This window comes from Dipteris shenzhenensis, chromosome 19, assembly GCF_047967505.1.
Source record: "Dipteris shenzhenensis isolate YYH24624 ecotype China chromosome 19, Dip_SZ_1.0, whole genome shotgun sequence".
In the NCBI taxonomy this organism is placed as follows: domain Eukaryota; kingdom Viridiplantae; phylum Streptophyta; class Polypodiopsida; order Gleicheniales; family Dipteridaceae; genus Dipteris; species Dipteris shenzhenensis.
Window position 1 is genome coordinate 11,910,059 of NC_141614.1, and position 17,486 is coordinate 11,927,544.

At 41.5% G+C, this 17,486-nt stretch overlaps 1 long non-coding RNA gene and 1 other non-coding gene across 3 annotated transcripts; both read right to left on the reverse strand.

Moving 5' to 3' along the window:
- Nucleotides 1–266: 266 nt before the first annotated feature.
- Nucleotides 267–11,223, reverse strand: LOC147890084 (uncharacterized). 2 transcript variants are annotated; one of them, XR_015542815.1, is made up of 2 exons: nt 10,799–11,223; nt 267–626 (listed from the first exon to the last, which is right to left on the reverse strand). It is a non-coding gene; the product is annotated as an uncharacterized LOC147890084 (long non-coding RNA). The 2 variants fall into 2 exon arrangements; XR_015542816.1 differs by having other exon boundaries at nt 267–637.
- A 74-nt stretch (nt 11,224–11,297) lies between these two features.
- TRNAR-UCU (transfer RNA arginine (anticodon UCU)) lies at nt 11,298–11,370 on the reverse strand. Its single transcript has one exon. It is a non-coding gene; the product is annotated as a tRNA-Arg (tRNA).
- Between the last annotated feature and the right edge of the window lie 6,116 nt (nt 11,371–17,486).

The following is a 17,486-nucleotide window of genomic DNA, read 5'->3' on the forward strand; positions in this document are numbered from 1 at the left end:
CTGTGCCACCTATGAAGAACTCAATAATCCTAAGTCCATTAGAAAAGCAATCTAAATAAGTACTTTTACTAAAGGGATTATTCTGAATTGAGTTCGTCAACCATCAAAGATAATCCAAAGTTTACCCCTAAGGGACTTACTCCAAATTCAATTCACCTGCAACTAAAGGCAATGCTACATTTAAAGAGTCTTTGCTAGAATGACATATACTTGAAGAAGAATGCATACAACACCTATCATGATGTTGAAAATTAACTATACCACAAATTCAAATTATTAACAAAGGAATAAAAGGAGCATTGGGTCCAATCTAACCCCTCTAGATGCTGGCCCTTACTTCCCATCTAGAGTATTCATTATTTTATATCCAAAAAGCAAAGAGCCAATAATAGTATATCTCGAAGTATCCCTAGTCCATAATTGGAAGGACTTCTCAATATAGCTCCACGAGCTCAAACTATTGAAAGGATTAATATCCCCTCATCCATAATTAATAAAATGAATTAGCCCACGTTTTAATATATATATATATTTTTACAACATTGGTCCCCATGTCCATATAGTATGCGCCGTGTGACACCTTAATAGCTACTCTTGCACTAGCTCCTCAGCGTTAGTTGCATCAGCTGTACTCAAGCTGCCAATTTCATTAGTTGTTACAATCAATTGAATGAATCATCGAATCAATTGATCCCAATACAATCATGCTTAAAGTACAATAATCAAACACAACATCAATAACACTAGCGAGATCAATATTACAAGGAATCAACCACAATAACAACCATCTAGCATGACAAAACACAAGTTATCAAAAATATAACTCCATAACATTCCTCTTGCTTAGATTGCAACTGACCTCGATTGCATATTTAATTATAGGAACTGATGAGGTCTTGAAAAAGCTCAAAAGAATCATTTAGGCATTCACTAAGCATTATATCTTAGATAGTTCTCAAACTTGAGAGAATATATTAAAATCAACATTTTCTTTTTGGGTCGTGATTTGCTAATGATCCACAATGTCATATAGGTTCAAGTATCATCATCAAGATGGCCACGGGGATGGTCAAAAACTACAATTAAGAGATTTGAAACTCTCATCAACCAAGAGAGTGAATTTACCTAATTCAAAACTTTTGAGACATTGTTTTAATTCTTGTCCTATATTAAAAAGAAGTACTATATCACATTCGTTACTTTGCGACAGGTCCAAGCGTTATATTTGTCATATCCTTCAACATCTATTATTATGTGAGAAGCAATATGAGACATATAATAATCCGTGGCTAGTAGAAGAATATATATACATCATTGTCTAATCACACTTCAAATTGTTTGGTCATTAGCTTAATGCTTTGGTAGCTAGTAATGATCTCATATGTATTTTCTTCGGTTGCTAGCAATGCATAGAAGACATTATCCAGCATACTGGCTATCATTTAAGATATTCTGCAATGTCATAAAGATTTTTTTAAAAAGAGTTATATTCGGTTTTTTTTCAAAGTGATATTCTTGTTGTAACATTCATGTCTCCTCCCCTTGCTTGGCAAGAATGTCATCATCTAATCATATGCTTTGCCTTCTCTTTAATTTTCTCAAACTCAAGTTATTGATAATAATCAATGAAGTATTACCATGTTGGCATCTACTTAAGAGTATAAAACCTCCTAAGTACGTACATAGAATTATTGCTTATTTTTTTGAAACTTTGGAAGTTATATTATCATGAATAGAATACAATATAGATTTATCGTTCTCATATGGTATCTTATAAGCAAGAGAATTTCATGAATTTATAATGTCAAATATTTATTTGCACATATCCTAATGGTGCTTGAATAGTTCTCCAAATAATCCAATAGCTTATAGTGCTGTGTTCCCTATTGAACTGAACATTCTTAATTCTATGTGAGTTATTCTATAAGCAAGAACCTAATTATAAAAAACAGACAAAGGAACACCATAGGAGAACGAATCTTCATGTCTTTCCATCAACATTGCTCCTTGTTCTAATCATCATCTGTTGAATTCTCCTTATGCTCCACTGCTTGGAGGCTCGTGCCATTTTCCAAGCTTTATGGCTCGTCAATTAGCACAAGATGCTTGCATAGCTATATATATTAGCATTCATTGCAGCAAATATCTTCCAATATTTCTTGAACAAGCTTCCTACAATCACAACCTTACCTTGGGAATGTGACTTTCAGAGTTGCAGTCTGGTCTCTGCAAAAACCAAAAACACTATAGTAGAAGGGGAAGATTTAGCTAAATTCTATCTCTGCCGCCATTAATGTAGGCTTGCTACAAAAGCTTGCCTCAACTTCCATGACTTCTACCACGATCCATTACAATATCTATGATGTAGTACTACAGGTCTCACTTCTTATTTGCTGCAGAGCCAAACGCCATTGGACCGATAAAGTTACAGTGTGGTTTGGGCTTGAGGCCGCTGGGAAGTTGTGAGCTTTAGCCTTCAAGGCTTTAGACCTGTTTGGCACATAGTATTGAAGTATAGTTTGGCATAGAATATTGAGGGTATAGGGGAATGGGCCAGGGAGGCCTTTCGGGGAAGGAAAATGACTGCCCAATGGTGAGCGACCGATGGCCGCAAGCCATTGGCCAGGCAATTTTGGACTTGTAAATGGCCAACTGTAGCCGACTGCTCAGTCGGCTCAGCCTGGCTGGTTGGCTGGCTCCCTGGCCCCTATAAATACGGCCCTTGCTGCCATCTTTCCCCATTCAGTTTGCAGCCTACTCCAGCAGCTCTTCAGCCCTCCAGTGCAGCCCCTGTGCACCTCCATAGATCCCTGCACAGCAGCAGATGTTAGCAGTGCAGATCAGCCTCTAAGGGAGGAAGTACACGCAGCTCTAGAGCAAGGGTTTGGACCAGCAAATAGAGGAAGGTTTGATGTCTGTTTCAGTAGCTCTTTTGCAGTTTCTTTTACAGTTTACTCAGCTCACTTCACAGCTCTTATTACTCAGCTTTCTCTCAGTTTCTCAGTTCTCTCTCAGCTTCCATTACTCTCAGTTTTCCGTCTTCCCTTCATCTCTTGCACTCACGCAGCTCTGCTGCATGCCTGGGGACAGCACAAGCCATCTTTTCCCATTCAGTTTGTAGCCTACTCCAGCAGCTCTTCAGCCCTCCAGTGCAGCCCCTGTGCACCTCCATAGATCCCTGCACAGCAGCAGATGTTAGCAGTGCAGATCAGCCTCTAAGGGAGGAAGTACACGCAGCTCTACAGCAAGGGCTTGGACCAGCAAATAGAGGAAGGTTTGATGTCTGTTTCAGTAGCTCTTTTGCAGTTTCTTTTACAGTTTACTCAGCTCACTTCACAGCTCTTATTACTCAGCTTTCTCTCAGTTTCTCAGTTCATATGTCAGTTCTCTCAGCTTCCATTACTCTCAGTTTCTGTCTTCCCTTCATCTCTTGCACTCACGCAGCTCTGCTGCATGCCTGGGGACAGCACAAGCCTCTTCAATAACCTTGCACAATGGTCCACATCGTCCGTGTGGGCAGCGTGGTCTTGGTCGAGATTTGGGTTGCTTCTGATGCATTTGTGGGTCAGCTCTCCGAAGGGTCATCCTCGGAGTTGCCTCCCGCGCTCTCTGAAGGAGTATCAGTTGTATTCTTTGCAATTCTCCAAGTAAATTAGTCCCCGTTTGGGGAGGGGGTCCTCAGTAGGTACAGGGACCCAATCTGGTGTCGTCTACATTCTCTCTCTCTCTCTCTCTCTCTCTCTCTCTGGTGCACACACTTACGCCTCGCACAAAGGTTTAAAGGTGGTCTTGCTGCACATTACATGATCATGTTACAATGGCTAAACTAATGGATATACAGACTCCCTCACTCGTCCATGAGCCAGGAACGTTGCATGTTACAATGGCTAAACTAATGGATATACAGACTCCCTCACTCGTCCATGAGCCAGGAAACAAACTTCGCTTTGTCTTCTTAGAAGAACAAATATTTGACAAAGGAAAATATATGTTCCTCCATGTTGTCTCACAGGATCATTAAAGTCATGCACATTCTAGCTCACAACATCCAACTCATGAAGAAGATGGGGGGCTAGTGACCTCGTACTACTGAGGACTTACCGTCAAATTTGCCTTGTGCTGAGGGCCTTTTAATTCCTGGAACAACTCAAAACGAGTGGATTTCGGGGGTTTGAAAAGGAAGTAGTCTAGATCTATGCCATAGTGCACTAAGGCATCGCTAGCTCCAAACCCATTTTAAAGGCTCAATGAATCAAAACGAGGCCAATACTCCCAACCTGCTACTAAAACATTAATTCAATGGCCAATGAGTAATAGTGCAAAGCTTCTTGCTCACATCCAAACGGAAAATTACCACTAAACACCCACTCCATGTCTGCCCTTGGGGAAAGCCACTTGAAAGGTAGCCTTATGGCTATGTGCTATCCATAACTCACATCCCTACTATCCTCAACCAATCATCAAGCATCTGCATCATTTGGGCCCTCATAAGAAAGTAAAAGAGGATTGTGGTCCACTGCTCCTCTCTTGAGGCTAAAAAATCAAAGCTCCAAAACACCCAATGGTGCCCCCTTTCATAAGTTACAGAATCATCATTAAAACCTCAAGGGTAGCACATGACTCCTAGGACCTTAGCGTAGTACCAAGGACAAAGCACTAGAACTCTCGAGGGAGTGTCTGTCCTAGGAAAGGCTTGCAGCCTGGAAGCCTGGAAGCCTAGTCAAGAAGACAAAGCCAGTTTGGGATCTGGATTGGGTGAATCACAGGGCTGACGAGGATCTGCATGACCAAAAGAATGGCTAAGAGGGGGATCGAGATGAGGGATCTATTAAGGATTGCTGCCCTAATTAAGTTGAGGATGAGCGTAGCAAGAAGGCACGAGGAGAGGGACAAGTGGAGGCTGAGGTTTAGGCAAGGATGGGTAGTCAGAGTGGCCACCGTACTAGAGGGGGACTGGACTGGCTTGGAGCCTTAGGAGGCTAGGAAGGAGGAGGTGGAGAGTATTGGACCACGGGGGGGAGGGCAGACACCTCCTAAAAAGGCGCCATCACTTAAGGCTCCTTCGATAGATAGAAAGTTGATACCTCTATAGGAAGAGTGCAGAAATCCTCTCAATCTAGAGAGGCCGTGTCCATGTGCGTGCTATTGCCAGCATTTTCTCTCTTTAGCATTCTTTGGCGCATACTTCTTCTTTTGTTTCCCTTCCACTTGAGTACCAACATGGAGGTCCCTACATGGGGTTTGAGACTGAGAAGGGGTAACGGGGTTGAGCAAAAAAACAACAATAGGCCTTGTCTAGATGGCTGATTTCTACAACGCAAGCATTGACCAGGTAGCCCCGCATCTCATTGGCAAAAGTCACCCCCACTCAAAGTCACCTCCTCGAAATAGGAATTTGGGTCCTCCACAATCAAGTGAATCTAACATCCCCTTGCCTCTAGCCGTCCTAACTAATACATTGGCCATTGCCTTGGATATTACCAAGATGGGGCCTCAAGTACTGTACTAAAACAGGCTCCAATGGATGGGAGGATGAGTCTGTATTCCTTCGGAAGACCTAGGAAACAAAGAGAGATCGGCCACCTAGCCACATGGTGAGTCAAGCCCAACTCATCCTTAGTGAAACTATTGAAGGAAATCAAATGGGGACTCAGATACATGGGCTTTGCTCAACAAGTGCCTACGTGACCTCTGGTGAAGCAAGTTGGATATCAAAAACCCCTCTCCCATAGATTGTGACCTTTTGGATTCATTGACCCGCATGTATCCAATCCGGACCCTGGTGTCCGGATGGCATTAGGCCCACAATGCGTCCCACTTCATGTACTGCCTGCTGAACATCTTCGTTACCCTAAGGTGAAATGGCTATCCTGATGGTGGTGGGTGTCAAGGATGCTACCATTAGAGCTCCTCTAGCCAAACCAAATGGTCACCCTTTGAAACGCCTCCCACAGAGTCAAATAAAACACAACCCCTAGCAAAAGAGGAAAAGAAGGGGAAAAGGAAGGAGGGTGAAGACTAAAGGGAAGAGATAAGGAAGTCTTACAGCCCCAAGAGGTGCCACGAATCGTACACAAAAACACCTTGTGCATCAGGTACAGGGGTCCCTCACCTTGCCCCATAGCCATGTAGAGGCCTAGAGCATCCCACAATGAAACCTGCGGGAGATTCTCTTAGGCGCTCGCTGGAAAACAGATCTACGCTTGTCTATAGCATAGCATAGCTAATACAACATGTAGATTAACAAGTGAGTACAAGTACTCGTGAGCACTTCCTTCAATTGGTTCTGTCAAAGGAAAACAATTGTCAAGATGAATGAATGATTAATTTGCAACACCTATGATGGAAGCCCGTGTATAGGAAAGTTCGAATGATTTGCAAACTCAGAGAGAGAGAGAGAGGGAGAAAGAAAGAAAGAAAGTGTATTATTGTCCACTAAAGGCCAAAATGGGCCCATGGGACATCAAGAACTCTGCATACAAGATAGCACAAAATCAACGTGCCACAAAGAAGAGGCATCATCGAATATCCTCTAAGTGCTACGCAATACAATGCAAGTGAAAGTACATAATGTCAAATCTGAGCCTAAATACAAAGTAAACTAGATGCAAGAAAACCGCCCCTGGGTGCAAAATGGGGGGATGAGTACAATATGCCAATGCAAAGATACAAGTCCAGGTGTCACGGAGTCTGAGAACCAAAATAATACTGGAAATCCTGTCCATCGACTCTGCCTCCTGCTATGAGAGTACAAATCTGAGCAAAGGTGAGGTGAGCGGCTGGTGGGGCGAGATCTCCATGAGTAAGTCTCCTCCGAAAAGCTGCCATCATCCTGGATCGTCTGGAGATGAAGCGGCGAGTACGTCCCCTATGTAACAAGATCCTGCGGCGTCTACAAACCATCTCATATGTACATCCACAGGGTGGAGGCATGTGTCCTGTGTGAGCTCTCACCTCCTCATGCTCCTCCTAGTCTCTGTCCTCTGGTATAGCGTGTGCCTGAGCTCTATCAGGCTGGGCTCTATCATGCTCCGGTCTGTGCTGATGGTCTCTAAGGTAGTCTCGTCGAAGCATAGTGGCCTCCCTGACATAAAGAGCTAGGCAATGCTGATCCTCGTAGTCCATCACTCGTGAGAGAGGTCCAAAGCCATCCGTGAAGAGACAGTGGAATCTACCTCTGAGCTCATAATATAGCGGGCATCTGCAAATGAAGTGCTCCTCTGACTCCACCTCTCCCATGGTGCAACAAGGGCAGATCCTGGTCTCTCGGCCTGGTCGCCGTCCATCCTCCATGCGTCGCATCCTACCAGCCTCTATCTCGAGCTGATGCGAAGAGACTCTACGCTGGCCAGGGGCAATCCTCAGTGAGTGGGACATGTGGATACCTGTATAGCCTGGTGGAATGACAAACCCATCCTCTGAGATCCGAAGGAAGTGGTCACGATATGTGGCCATCTTCGTCGGAAGCTGCGTGGGATAAATCCAAGTGCGATACGTATGAAGCTGCAATAAGTCTGCTCTCGTGACCTGGCTACGCTCGTGGCGAGTCAACTCGAGATGAGGGGCATCCATGCTGTATCGGAAGAGAGGCAGTCTATCCATGTCTAGTCCAAGAGATGTGAGCCACCTAGTGAGTCTGAAGTACCAGCAGTATCGGGCCCCAGATCGTGCCAACTCCATAGAAGATGCAAGTGCTAACCATGGCAACCGAGCTCTGCCTGCTGCTGAGACTCCGAACTCCCTAACCCTGTGCAAATACATGACCGACTGAAACGCTGCATCCAATGCAAGGGGAGTAGCTCCAAACTCTGCTAGCATGATCTTGTGCGGAACTGTAGCCTTGGCCCTAATGAGCCGAGAGAACATGATGATCTGTAACCTCTACTCGTCTCCAATCTGCAGCGCCGAGGTCTCCTGCCCAGAAAGGAGCTGCATACATCGCAGCTGGTCTCCCCAATGTATCAAAAAGCAAGGATTTCGTATCGGGATGCTAAAAGTGGGACTAAAAACACTGACGCTCAAGATGAGCCAACGAAGCATACCCTTTACTAATCCTATCTCGTGCTGCATATGTCATGGTGAAGACCGGTCCCCTGAAAACTGCCCCCAAATAAGTGTACTCTCTAACTAGCTCAATGGGCTGTCCGTCATAAGTGAAGCAAAACTCATCCGTGCTGTAAATACGATCAGAGGTGTTGAAAACCATAACCTTGGTCTTGCCAAGGTTTACGGTCAACCCCCTGTCCTGGCAAAACCTGTGGAGTGCCTCAATATGTGCCTGGAGGCCCTGAGCAGTAGAGGAAATGAGAACCACATCGTCCGCATACAGGAGGATAGGAATGGAGGATCCTGAGAGAGTAGAGCCCACACCGCCTGTCATCTGTACAAACATCTCTAGCTCATCAATATATAATCCAAAGAGAGTAGGAGAGAGTGGGCAACCCTGCTTCACCCCAATCGTGCTGCATACCTCCTCTGAGAGCCCCCCACGTGTCCGAACCCGACCAATGACCCTCTTATACAAAGCCATGATAGCCCACTGTATCTCTCCACTGAAGCCCATCTGACGAATCCTCTGAAACAATCTGAATCGCGGAACTGTGTCAAATGCCTTCCTGAAGTCCACGAAGCAACAATAAAGCCGTTGCCTTCGTGACTTCGCCTCCTCTACCAGTGCCCTGAGTGTGAGGATGTGGTCAAGTGTCGAATGATCCCTGCGAAATCCAGCCTGCCCTCTGGCTCTGAGTCCTGTCGTCTCGGCATGGTTATTTATACGGCTTTCCAAAACTGATGCATAGATCTTGGCCATAACGTGGCCAATCATGATGGTCCTGTAATTCGACGGCTCCATAGGGTCCCCTGACTTGTGGATAGGTACTATGGTATTGCCTAACCAGGACTGTGGTAGGCCTATACAAACAGACTCATTGAAGAGACGGGAAAGAACAAAATCTAAGGCATCAATCCCATGGATTACATACTCCACTTGCAATCCATCATGATCCTTAGCTCTCCCGTTCTTCAATTGGTGGACTGCTGCACGGACACTCTCTGGTGTGAAGAGACTAGATGAAGCTGGCCTGGGGGTATGGGATAAATCGATGGCTAGCTGATCTGGAACATCGTATAGAGCTGAAGTATATGCAGACCAGACACGTGGATCTGTGAGAGAGAGAGAGAGAGAGAGAACCAAAATAGTAAGGGGCCACGTGGCAAAAAATGGTGTGGGACACTTTTTTAAGAAAAGTGAAACGATAGCTCTGCTTGGAAGGCGGTGCTAACAAATGTTCTTGCAATCACTAACTGAGAGCAGAAGACATCTAATGTCTCACTTCAACATGTGTGCACACATAAAAAGATAGAAATCTGGGAGGGATAGGCTATAGCACTCGGAAGTACTCTCATAAATGATGTAGAAATCAGTACAAAAGTAGTGGTGCCTACTTGTCGTGTCCAGGCCTTGCACCAGCCTGTAGACTTGCCCTAATCCAGGGCCTTTGGCTGGGCCTGTTTCATCTTCACATTGTGCCCTAGTTCTGGGCATACAGTCAGCCCTATGTGCTGACCAGGATGGCCCCATGGGCTGCCCTAAAACTAATCTAAGGACAGTTGCTGCCCAGTGGCAGCCTGCCTGCCTGCCGCCCATGGGGTAGACTCACTAGGCCCATGGGGCTAACTATTCAAGCCCCCATTTGTACACGTGTCACTACCGGGGTGAGGCACATAATAGGCCTCTCCAACACCTCCCATGGGCCGAACATCCATCAAGCAGTACATTCTGGGCAACTCAGCTTAAACAGTGAGTGCACAACTGCCATGATCATAGCACACAGGTCCATCAAATAGGTAAATCAGCCACTGCCAATCTCTACACCAATCACAAGGTCCACGTGGTTGGCATGACTCACCACATCCTGTGACAACCATACAGGTCAGATTCTCTAAGCCCCTCACAATCATGCATATATATTAGGCACATTTAGGCACACTTTTCTTTATGGCACTATTCAAGCCCCCATTTATACATGTGTCCCTAGTGCAACCCTCCAAGGAGTCAGGCACACAATAGGCCTCTTCAACAGGAGAAGGGGAAGTGAAAAGAAGAGGGGAAAGGTTACAAGAGGAGGCTGTGGGGACTGAATAACGCTCAGCTGGGTAGGGGAAAACAATTGTTTCACTCAAATGTGTAAGTAGTACCAAGGTTCTTACACACTAGTCTTATGACTGAGTCGGCGCTTCCATTATTGCAAGGAGTCTTGATCACTATGCACAGAGGAACGAAAGAAAATGAGCTCCTTACCTACCATCGAATCAGTTTCCTGATTAGATAGCCCTGCAATGTGGCCAAATTAGGCATGTTCACCACAAAAACTCATGTCCTATGCAATTAAGAAGAGCAGTACTTTCTCAACGGTCAAGCATTACTATAATTATTTAGTCGTTCGTTGCACAACTGTTGAGAGTTCTTTGTAAGGAAAGAAAGTATTATCATTCTATCTTTTCACTGTGCTCTGGAACCTTCAAGCACTGAAAGGAGGGCTTGGCAACAAATCCATAATCAGGCAAGAATTGTTTTGCTAGATCGATTCAGACTAGATAGAGAGACTAGGAAGAAGTGAATCCCTCAAAGAGATGAGCCTTACAGTTTAGAATGATCAGCAATAATGGGATGAGACAAGAAACAAATGCTTGCTTTGAAAAGCATACCTTGAGGCTCACTAGTAGCATATGCACACTACGGTTAACGCCTCCTCGTTTGGAGGGAAGAACGGCAGTGCATGAAAAGATAATAACATACCATTTAGGCTTGTCTGACCTGGGCCACGGGAGTTCCACAACCTGCAATTCCTTGCCCAGTACTGTAGGGCAGCATTGCAGCAACTCTCATATAGCCTTGCCCAATACTGTAGAGGATATTGTACGGCGAGGACAAGGTCCAAACTATCTTTTCTGGGTGCTACTAATCCGGCCCTTTGCAACTTGGAGATCCTCGGTGAGCTGATGGATTCTCTCTTGATCTTGGGCATTGTGGTTTCTTCTGAGTTGATCTTCTATCGCCTCTTGAAGATGTTATGGGCTATATGGCAAAAAAGTCCATGAATCGATCCTCCATCAGTTTGGCATGTGCTAGTGTCCGCTCCCTTTGCTATCTATATTCTGAGGATGACCCATATCTAGGGTTTTCATAGTGGCCGAGCACTTCTTGCATGTCTATCTAGTTGGTGGAGGAGGGTTCTGTCGATTAGACACAATCAGCTCATGAACAGAAAATCTCTGTCAAAATAAAGAGGGAGAATCACTCCCGGTGGGACTCGAACCCACAATCGCCTGATTAGAAGTCAGACGCCTTATCCATTAGGCCACGGGAGCTCTTGCTAACATTTTCTGAAAATTTTTAATAAGTACGTACATTTAACCACCGTGCGTATGCTTAACCTATGCATCCTTACAAATGACTTTTCTAATATTTGCAAGAACAATATTGAATATCCAGTTGTACCATTTGGCGTTACCAGCAAGTTGCACGTTCTATATTTAACTCGCAATGTGTATACTAGCTATACAACTTGCAACACGTAGTCAATTAAATATTTACTAGCTAGAGGAATTACGACACGTGGGTACATCCTACAGGTTGCAAGTTCGATATTTCCCTTGGATTCACCACTGTCTTGCAAGTCCTATGGCTAGTAAAGATTTAATTCACTAAGTACTTAGAAAAAGGACCTTGAATGTCACCCTTTTCAAAGTAAACTTGCTTTTCAAAGTAAACTCTCTTTTTATTGGATATGTTATATGTCAATATATGGTTGTGGATTCTTATAAATGTTCAATAACTATATTAATGACATGGTAAGTGCTCCAAAAGGTAAGGAAGAAGAGGAAATTAGAATTTGGGGTTGAATGGGAGGAAAGATAAAGTATGAAAAGAAGTGCCAAGAATACCACGAGATAAAATATGGCCAAATAATCTATATCAAATGACAAAAACATGTGGGGATCCCATGCTCTAGATGTTCACTATTGCTAGAAATGATTACCATGCATGTTTACTTGGCCAGCACTAGAGCGTTTTATGAAACTCTAAAATCCTACGAAGCCATGTGGCACTTTTGAAGCAGTTAGATCAATTGACCTATTATTAGCTACTTACAATAGCCCATATAGTTAGCAGTTGGCCCATATACTTAGCAGCTGGCCAAGCATTCTAGTTCTCTTAACATGAGTGAAATGTTCAAAAATAATTCCATTATAACAAGAGGAAACCAAAAATTCTAAGGCCACATCCTACATGATAGCTTAAAAATAGACTTACATTAGACATGTGTGGTTGCTATTTGCTAGAAAATTTTTAAGACCATTTTCATCCAAGAACTAAGAAATCCCACAATGAGAGTTCAATGCAAGAAGAAAGCAATACCATTTGTACCAACATCAACCTCTACATATACCCGAAGGTGTTTAAGTAATCCCTATATTTTGAAAGTAAGTATCATTGCTTTTGTTCTTTCTAAGAAAGCCATATGCATGTTGCAATAGAGATAGGACATGGATTCCTCAAGGAAATTCAAAGTTGTGTCTTGAAGAAAAGAGTGTACAAAAAATCCATGTATGGGACTTTACTATTTCAAGTATTGTAAAGGAATCCTCAAATACAAACAAACTAATGGGTTCATTCGGAAATTTATCCTTTGTGTGCCTCTCTCTCTCTCTCTCTCTCTCTCTCTCTCTCTCTCTCTCTCTCTCTCTCTCTCTCTCTCTCTCTCTCTCTCTCTCTCACGATTGAAGACAAAGTATCATGGCATTTTGCTAAGCTTGGAAATGTCATAAATACATGTTATTCTTTTATGGGGGAAACGGATGAAATTCTTTTAGCATTCTACTAAATTTCAAAAAGAGAAGCTACAAAAAGAAGGGGCATGGTACATCATCTAATCTTTGCTAGCTACAAAAGAGCTAGGAGAAGAAACTCGATTAACCAGCTACACCATTGGGTCTATCTATAAACTCTTGAATTGAGTCATCAAGTCTATTGATAAACTCCTAAATTAGTCATTAAACTTCTTGTGATAGTCCCTCGACAAGGAATTGATCATATCTAGTATTTCCTTGAAGCAAAAATGGACAAATTGCCCAAAATTTATTGAACTTCCTCTAATAGTACTTAGACAAGGAATTGAACATATCTAGTATTTCCTTAAGCAAAAACTAACAAACTATCCAATATTAGGTCATCTCTTTGACATCTAATCTTTGAAATGGAAGACAAGCTCCTCAAATATAAGGTGCAAATTTGAGTTAAAGTAGCGCACATCTCTCAGGAAAGCACAATGCCATGTGAGGTATTTTAATAGATTCTATTCAAAATCTATATGTTTTAACCATGTGTCTACTCTTACTCAAAATTGTATAGCTTGATGTTTTAACCACTTTTTGCCATATCCTTTTATGCTTGCCTTGTTTATAAGTTTATTTGCTTATGTTATGCTTTGGCTATTCACAAGTAAATTCATTGTATGAATATTCATTTGACCCTATTCAAGGATATCTCTTTCATCTTATAGGCACCATCTTGAATTTTAGAATCCTATCAAGGACATCTCCAACCTATGTTTCCACTAGCAAAAAGTAGTGGTTCTAAGAGTAGAACTGTGGGTATCAGGTTGGCATAGCATCTATGATATTAGATTTTTTCTAATAAGAAATTATATTTTGAACTCTTCTTTAGAAACTTCAAGGAGGATGTGATGCAATCAATGGACATAATCGACGTTTGACACTTCATACCCTCTGAGCACTTTATTGAAGTTTTAGGTCCTTGCAATGCTAAACAACCCAAGACACAAAGGCCTACATGTGTGAGTTTCCCAAAAGGTAATGAGGACTTTAGGGGTATTGTGAATGCAAAGAGATTATTGAAGTTGTGGCGTTGGTGTAAACCAGGAATCGTACATAACTCAATTCACATTTCTCAAGTCTACTATTGCAGCAAAGTGTTTGAAGTTTGTAGTGTCATTACCAACACCTTGGTCTATAAAGCTTTCTTGACAAGAAACAAACAATCATACAAAAGAAATTCTTGGAGAATGAATTGTCTTTGTCAAAGGTGGGCTGATATCTAGGTATTTGAGATGAATGGGTTAATCATTTTTACTTTAATGTTCAAAATTTGTAGTGTGCCATTGTCAAATTGGATGGAATGAGAGAAGATAGTAAAAACAACTCCCATCTTTGTTTGATGCTTTTCTTAGTTTCAGTTGAGGTATCCTAACAAGCTTGTTGTTCATGCAATAGAGTACAATGGTAACCGTTTTTAATTACTAAAATGGGCAAAGCTCAATTGATCATACATTGCATTGCAAAAGATAAAGAATTGCTTTTAAGGATGGGATTGCATAGGGGGCATGTGAAGCTTAAGGAGGAAAATATTTTTTTCTAGAAAAGACACAAAATTTTCCTATCAAAGTGTCCATGGATGGAGGAAGTCGAGGACATTATTGGTCAACCACAATGCTGGGAAAGGATTATCTCGCAACATCTTGGGTTGGGAACATCTTAAATTCTTATATAAGGAAAATTTTAAACTCAAACTCAAACTTCACTCTCACTCCTATGACAAGAACTAAGAAAACTAATAGACTAAAGCCTTCTAGTGCAACCATTGTAGCACTTGATAGGATAGTAGCATAAGCTCAGCCTTCTTCCCCTACTCGTATGGAATCCTCTAAGAATACCCTTGTCTCCAAAGAGGATTCTCCTACTCCCTCCCATGTTATCCCTCCAAAACGTCCTTAGAAATCCATTTAGCCTTTAGGCATCCCCCAATAAAGTCTCCTAGCCAAAACCTTGAATCAAGTCCTCTTCCACCCCTCCATCTTTCCCCAAAGAAACCCTATTTGATCTCTTAACACTAATAATCTTCTAAATACTCTTCTACCTGAAAAATGAAATGATGAAAAGCCTAGCAATCCTTGGACTAGTAAAAAAAGTTGGATTTGCAAATGGAATAAGTTTTGTTTTAGGAAAAAAGAAAAATGTTAACTTTTTTGGGAGGGGTGGAGGGAGGTTCATATACCAAGATGCCTATACAATTTGTATAAGTCTCTATGAAACAAATGAAGAATACAAAGGTACAGACTCAACCCCAATGTGGGAGGCCTAATAGTCCCTTCACATTCATCCTTTACAATTGGTACATGCACAATTTCTCTACTCTTTGTATACAAGTATTATTATATGCACATTTTGCAACTTGCATTCTCAACACTTTTTGCCTCCCTTTACTTTGTTGTTATCATGGTGGATTGAACACTTTGTGTTGATGACAATGAAATTCTCTCAATTAGTGGAGTTGAAGATGGTTTTGTCACAAAATGGATGTTTGATGATGAAAGTAAGTTGTTGTCTCATTACTATTGACAACTTTGGAGAAAATAATCTTATTTTGTTTGGATCATAAAGGCGGTATGCCTTGGATTCTTCATTGCAACTTGCGAAGACACACTTGGTTGATTTGACATCAAGTCTGTTTCTTAGTTCATCTCAAACATGAGTATAGGGAAGAGAGGCAAGTACTCTCAAATGATTTATTAAAGGCTTGACTCTTGTGAATGATTCCTTTCACATCATATTTTGCAAAGTGGCTATAGGACTTTCTATTTATCAAATGAATTGTAGTAACACCTCCATTGACATATTAGAAGTAAATTATGTTCCATAGGTGTATCTACAATATTGCATATAAAATTTCTTCAGTAGACGATCTACGTATTGGCTCATGGAGATGCTTCTTCATCTCTGTGTTGATAATCTTTTTTTCTCATACCTTAGTTTACCTATGAACCATGCTTCATTTGTTCATTGTGCTTGTTAGAGTTCTTGAATCGTAAAGGTGCTCTCTTTAACTCTAGGGTTTTCTTGGCACATAGCATCCTAGTAATACTTGGATCCTGAGTTCTTGAGTATATTGGCTCAAGTAGGGGAGTATACAATGGTTCTTCCAACTCTCTTCTTAGTTGTTGCTTACATTTTGTGGTAAGTAATCATCAATATACTCCTTCTTGTCTCTCATAATTATAACAAATCGACCTCCATGTTTGGAGGTCAATTTTTAGGACTTGAGCTCCCTTTCTTGAATAAAAACATGGAGATGGACCATTTACCAAGAAAAAATTTATGAGCAAAATTTTTCTTTAAGCAAAGCTTGCAAGGTTTTGTGAAGATATGAATAATGAAAGAAAATTCCCAAAAACCTAATGTATGGCATTGTGTGCTGGGATGAATAATCAATTAAACATCAAGTCAATCCAAAAAGTTTGTCAAATAGTCTTCCTATTTAAGACTTATAACACTTATTTCATTATTTTTGGACTCATATGTCTACTCTTGGACTAATCCCAAAAATCCTTCCCAAATGAAAGGTTACTTTATGAAAATATCATTCGAGAATTAAAAGTTCACCTTTTGGCACTATCATTTCTACATAATAAAATTCACAATCTATCTCTATAATGGTGCACTACTAATGCAAAAACTTTGATTAAATCCTATTTTTGTACTTCTTGTTTTTAACAATCCTATTCACGTTAAAAACAATCATGAGTTATTAATTTAAATCCATGAAAAATCACTTTCAAAATAAAGACTTATTAATATAATTTAATCCAAAAGATTTGATGTAGAAAACTATAACACTCTTGAAGTCCCAAAAAATTTAAAGGTTAAAAAAGACAAGAGGCATGGAAGACTCTTTAAATGTGCTCCAAAAATAGTCATAGCTATGCTTGCAATTTTACATTGTCATATCTTTACAAGAAATGTTGTTCTCCATGAGTCTTTGTACAAAGGAGTCTGACATGTAGCCTTTTCAATAACTCAATTCTGCCTTTACACATGTGTTAAGTACAAATAGGCAACTAGTTTGTTTGAATGTCCGATTCATCATCACTTGTTGCTTGGATGCCATCCTCATTCAATGTCATCTGAAGACTGTCATCTAGAGTCTTTATTGATGCTTGAATGGTATTGTCATGGGCATTCTTCATTTGCACTATCTCCTTCTACTTCCTCCTTAGCGAGCATCTTCAAAAACTCTATAATGTGCGAAATAATGGGTATTCTTATTTTTTCTTCTACATCATATTCCATGTGCTTCCTTGTTTTCTTTGTCCTTGATTTCTAGGATACTATGACTATCTTTGTGGAAAGCTCTGTTATCTTGGTTCTACTTCCTACCCCTTGGCTCATGCCATAGTGCTATAAATGTTGCAACTTTTTCCTTGTCATCCATACTCATGTCCACCATTTTTGCAACCCAAAACTTAACATTCTCATGCTCATCGTCCGATGGTTGAACTGCAACAAAACAATGGATGTCTATGTCTACTTCTGGCATAAACTCTCTCTTCCTTGGACCATAATATGGGCATGGTAGTAGCGAATCAAACTCATTTTCAAAGACATCAAACGATGGGCGCAAGTTGTTA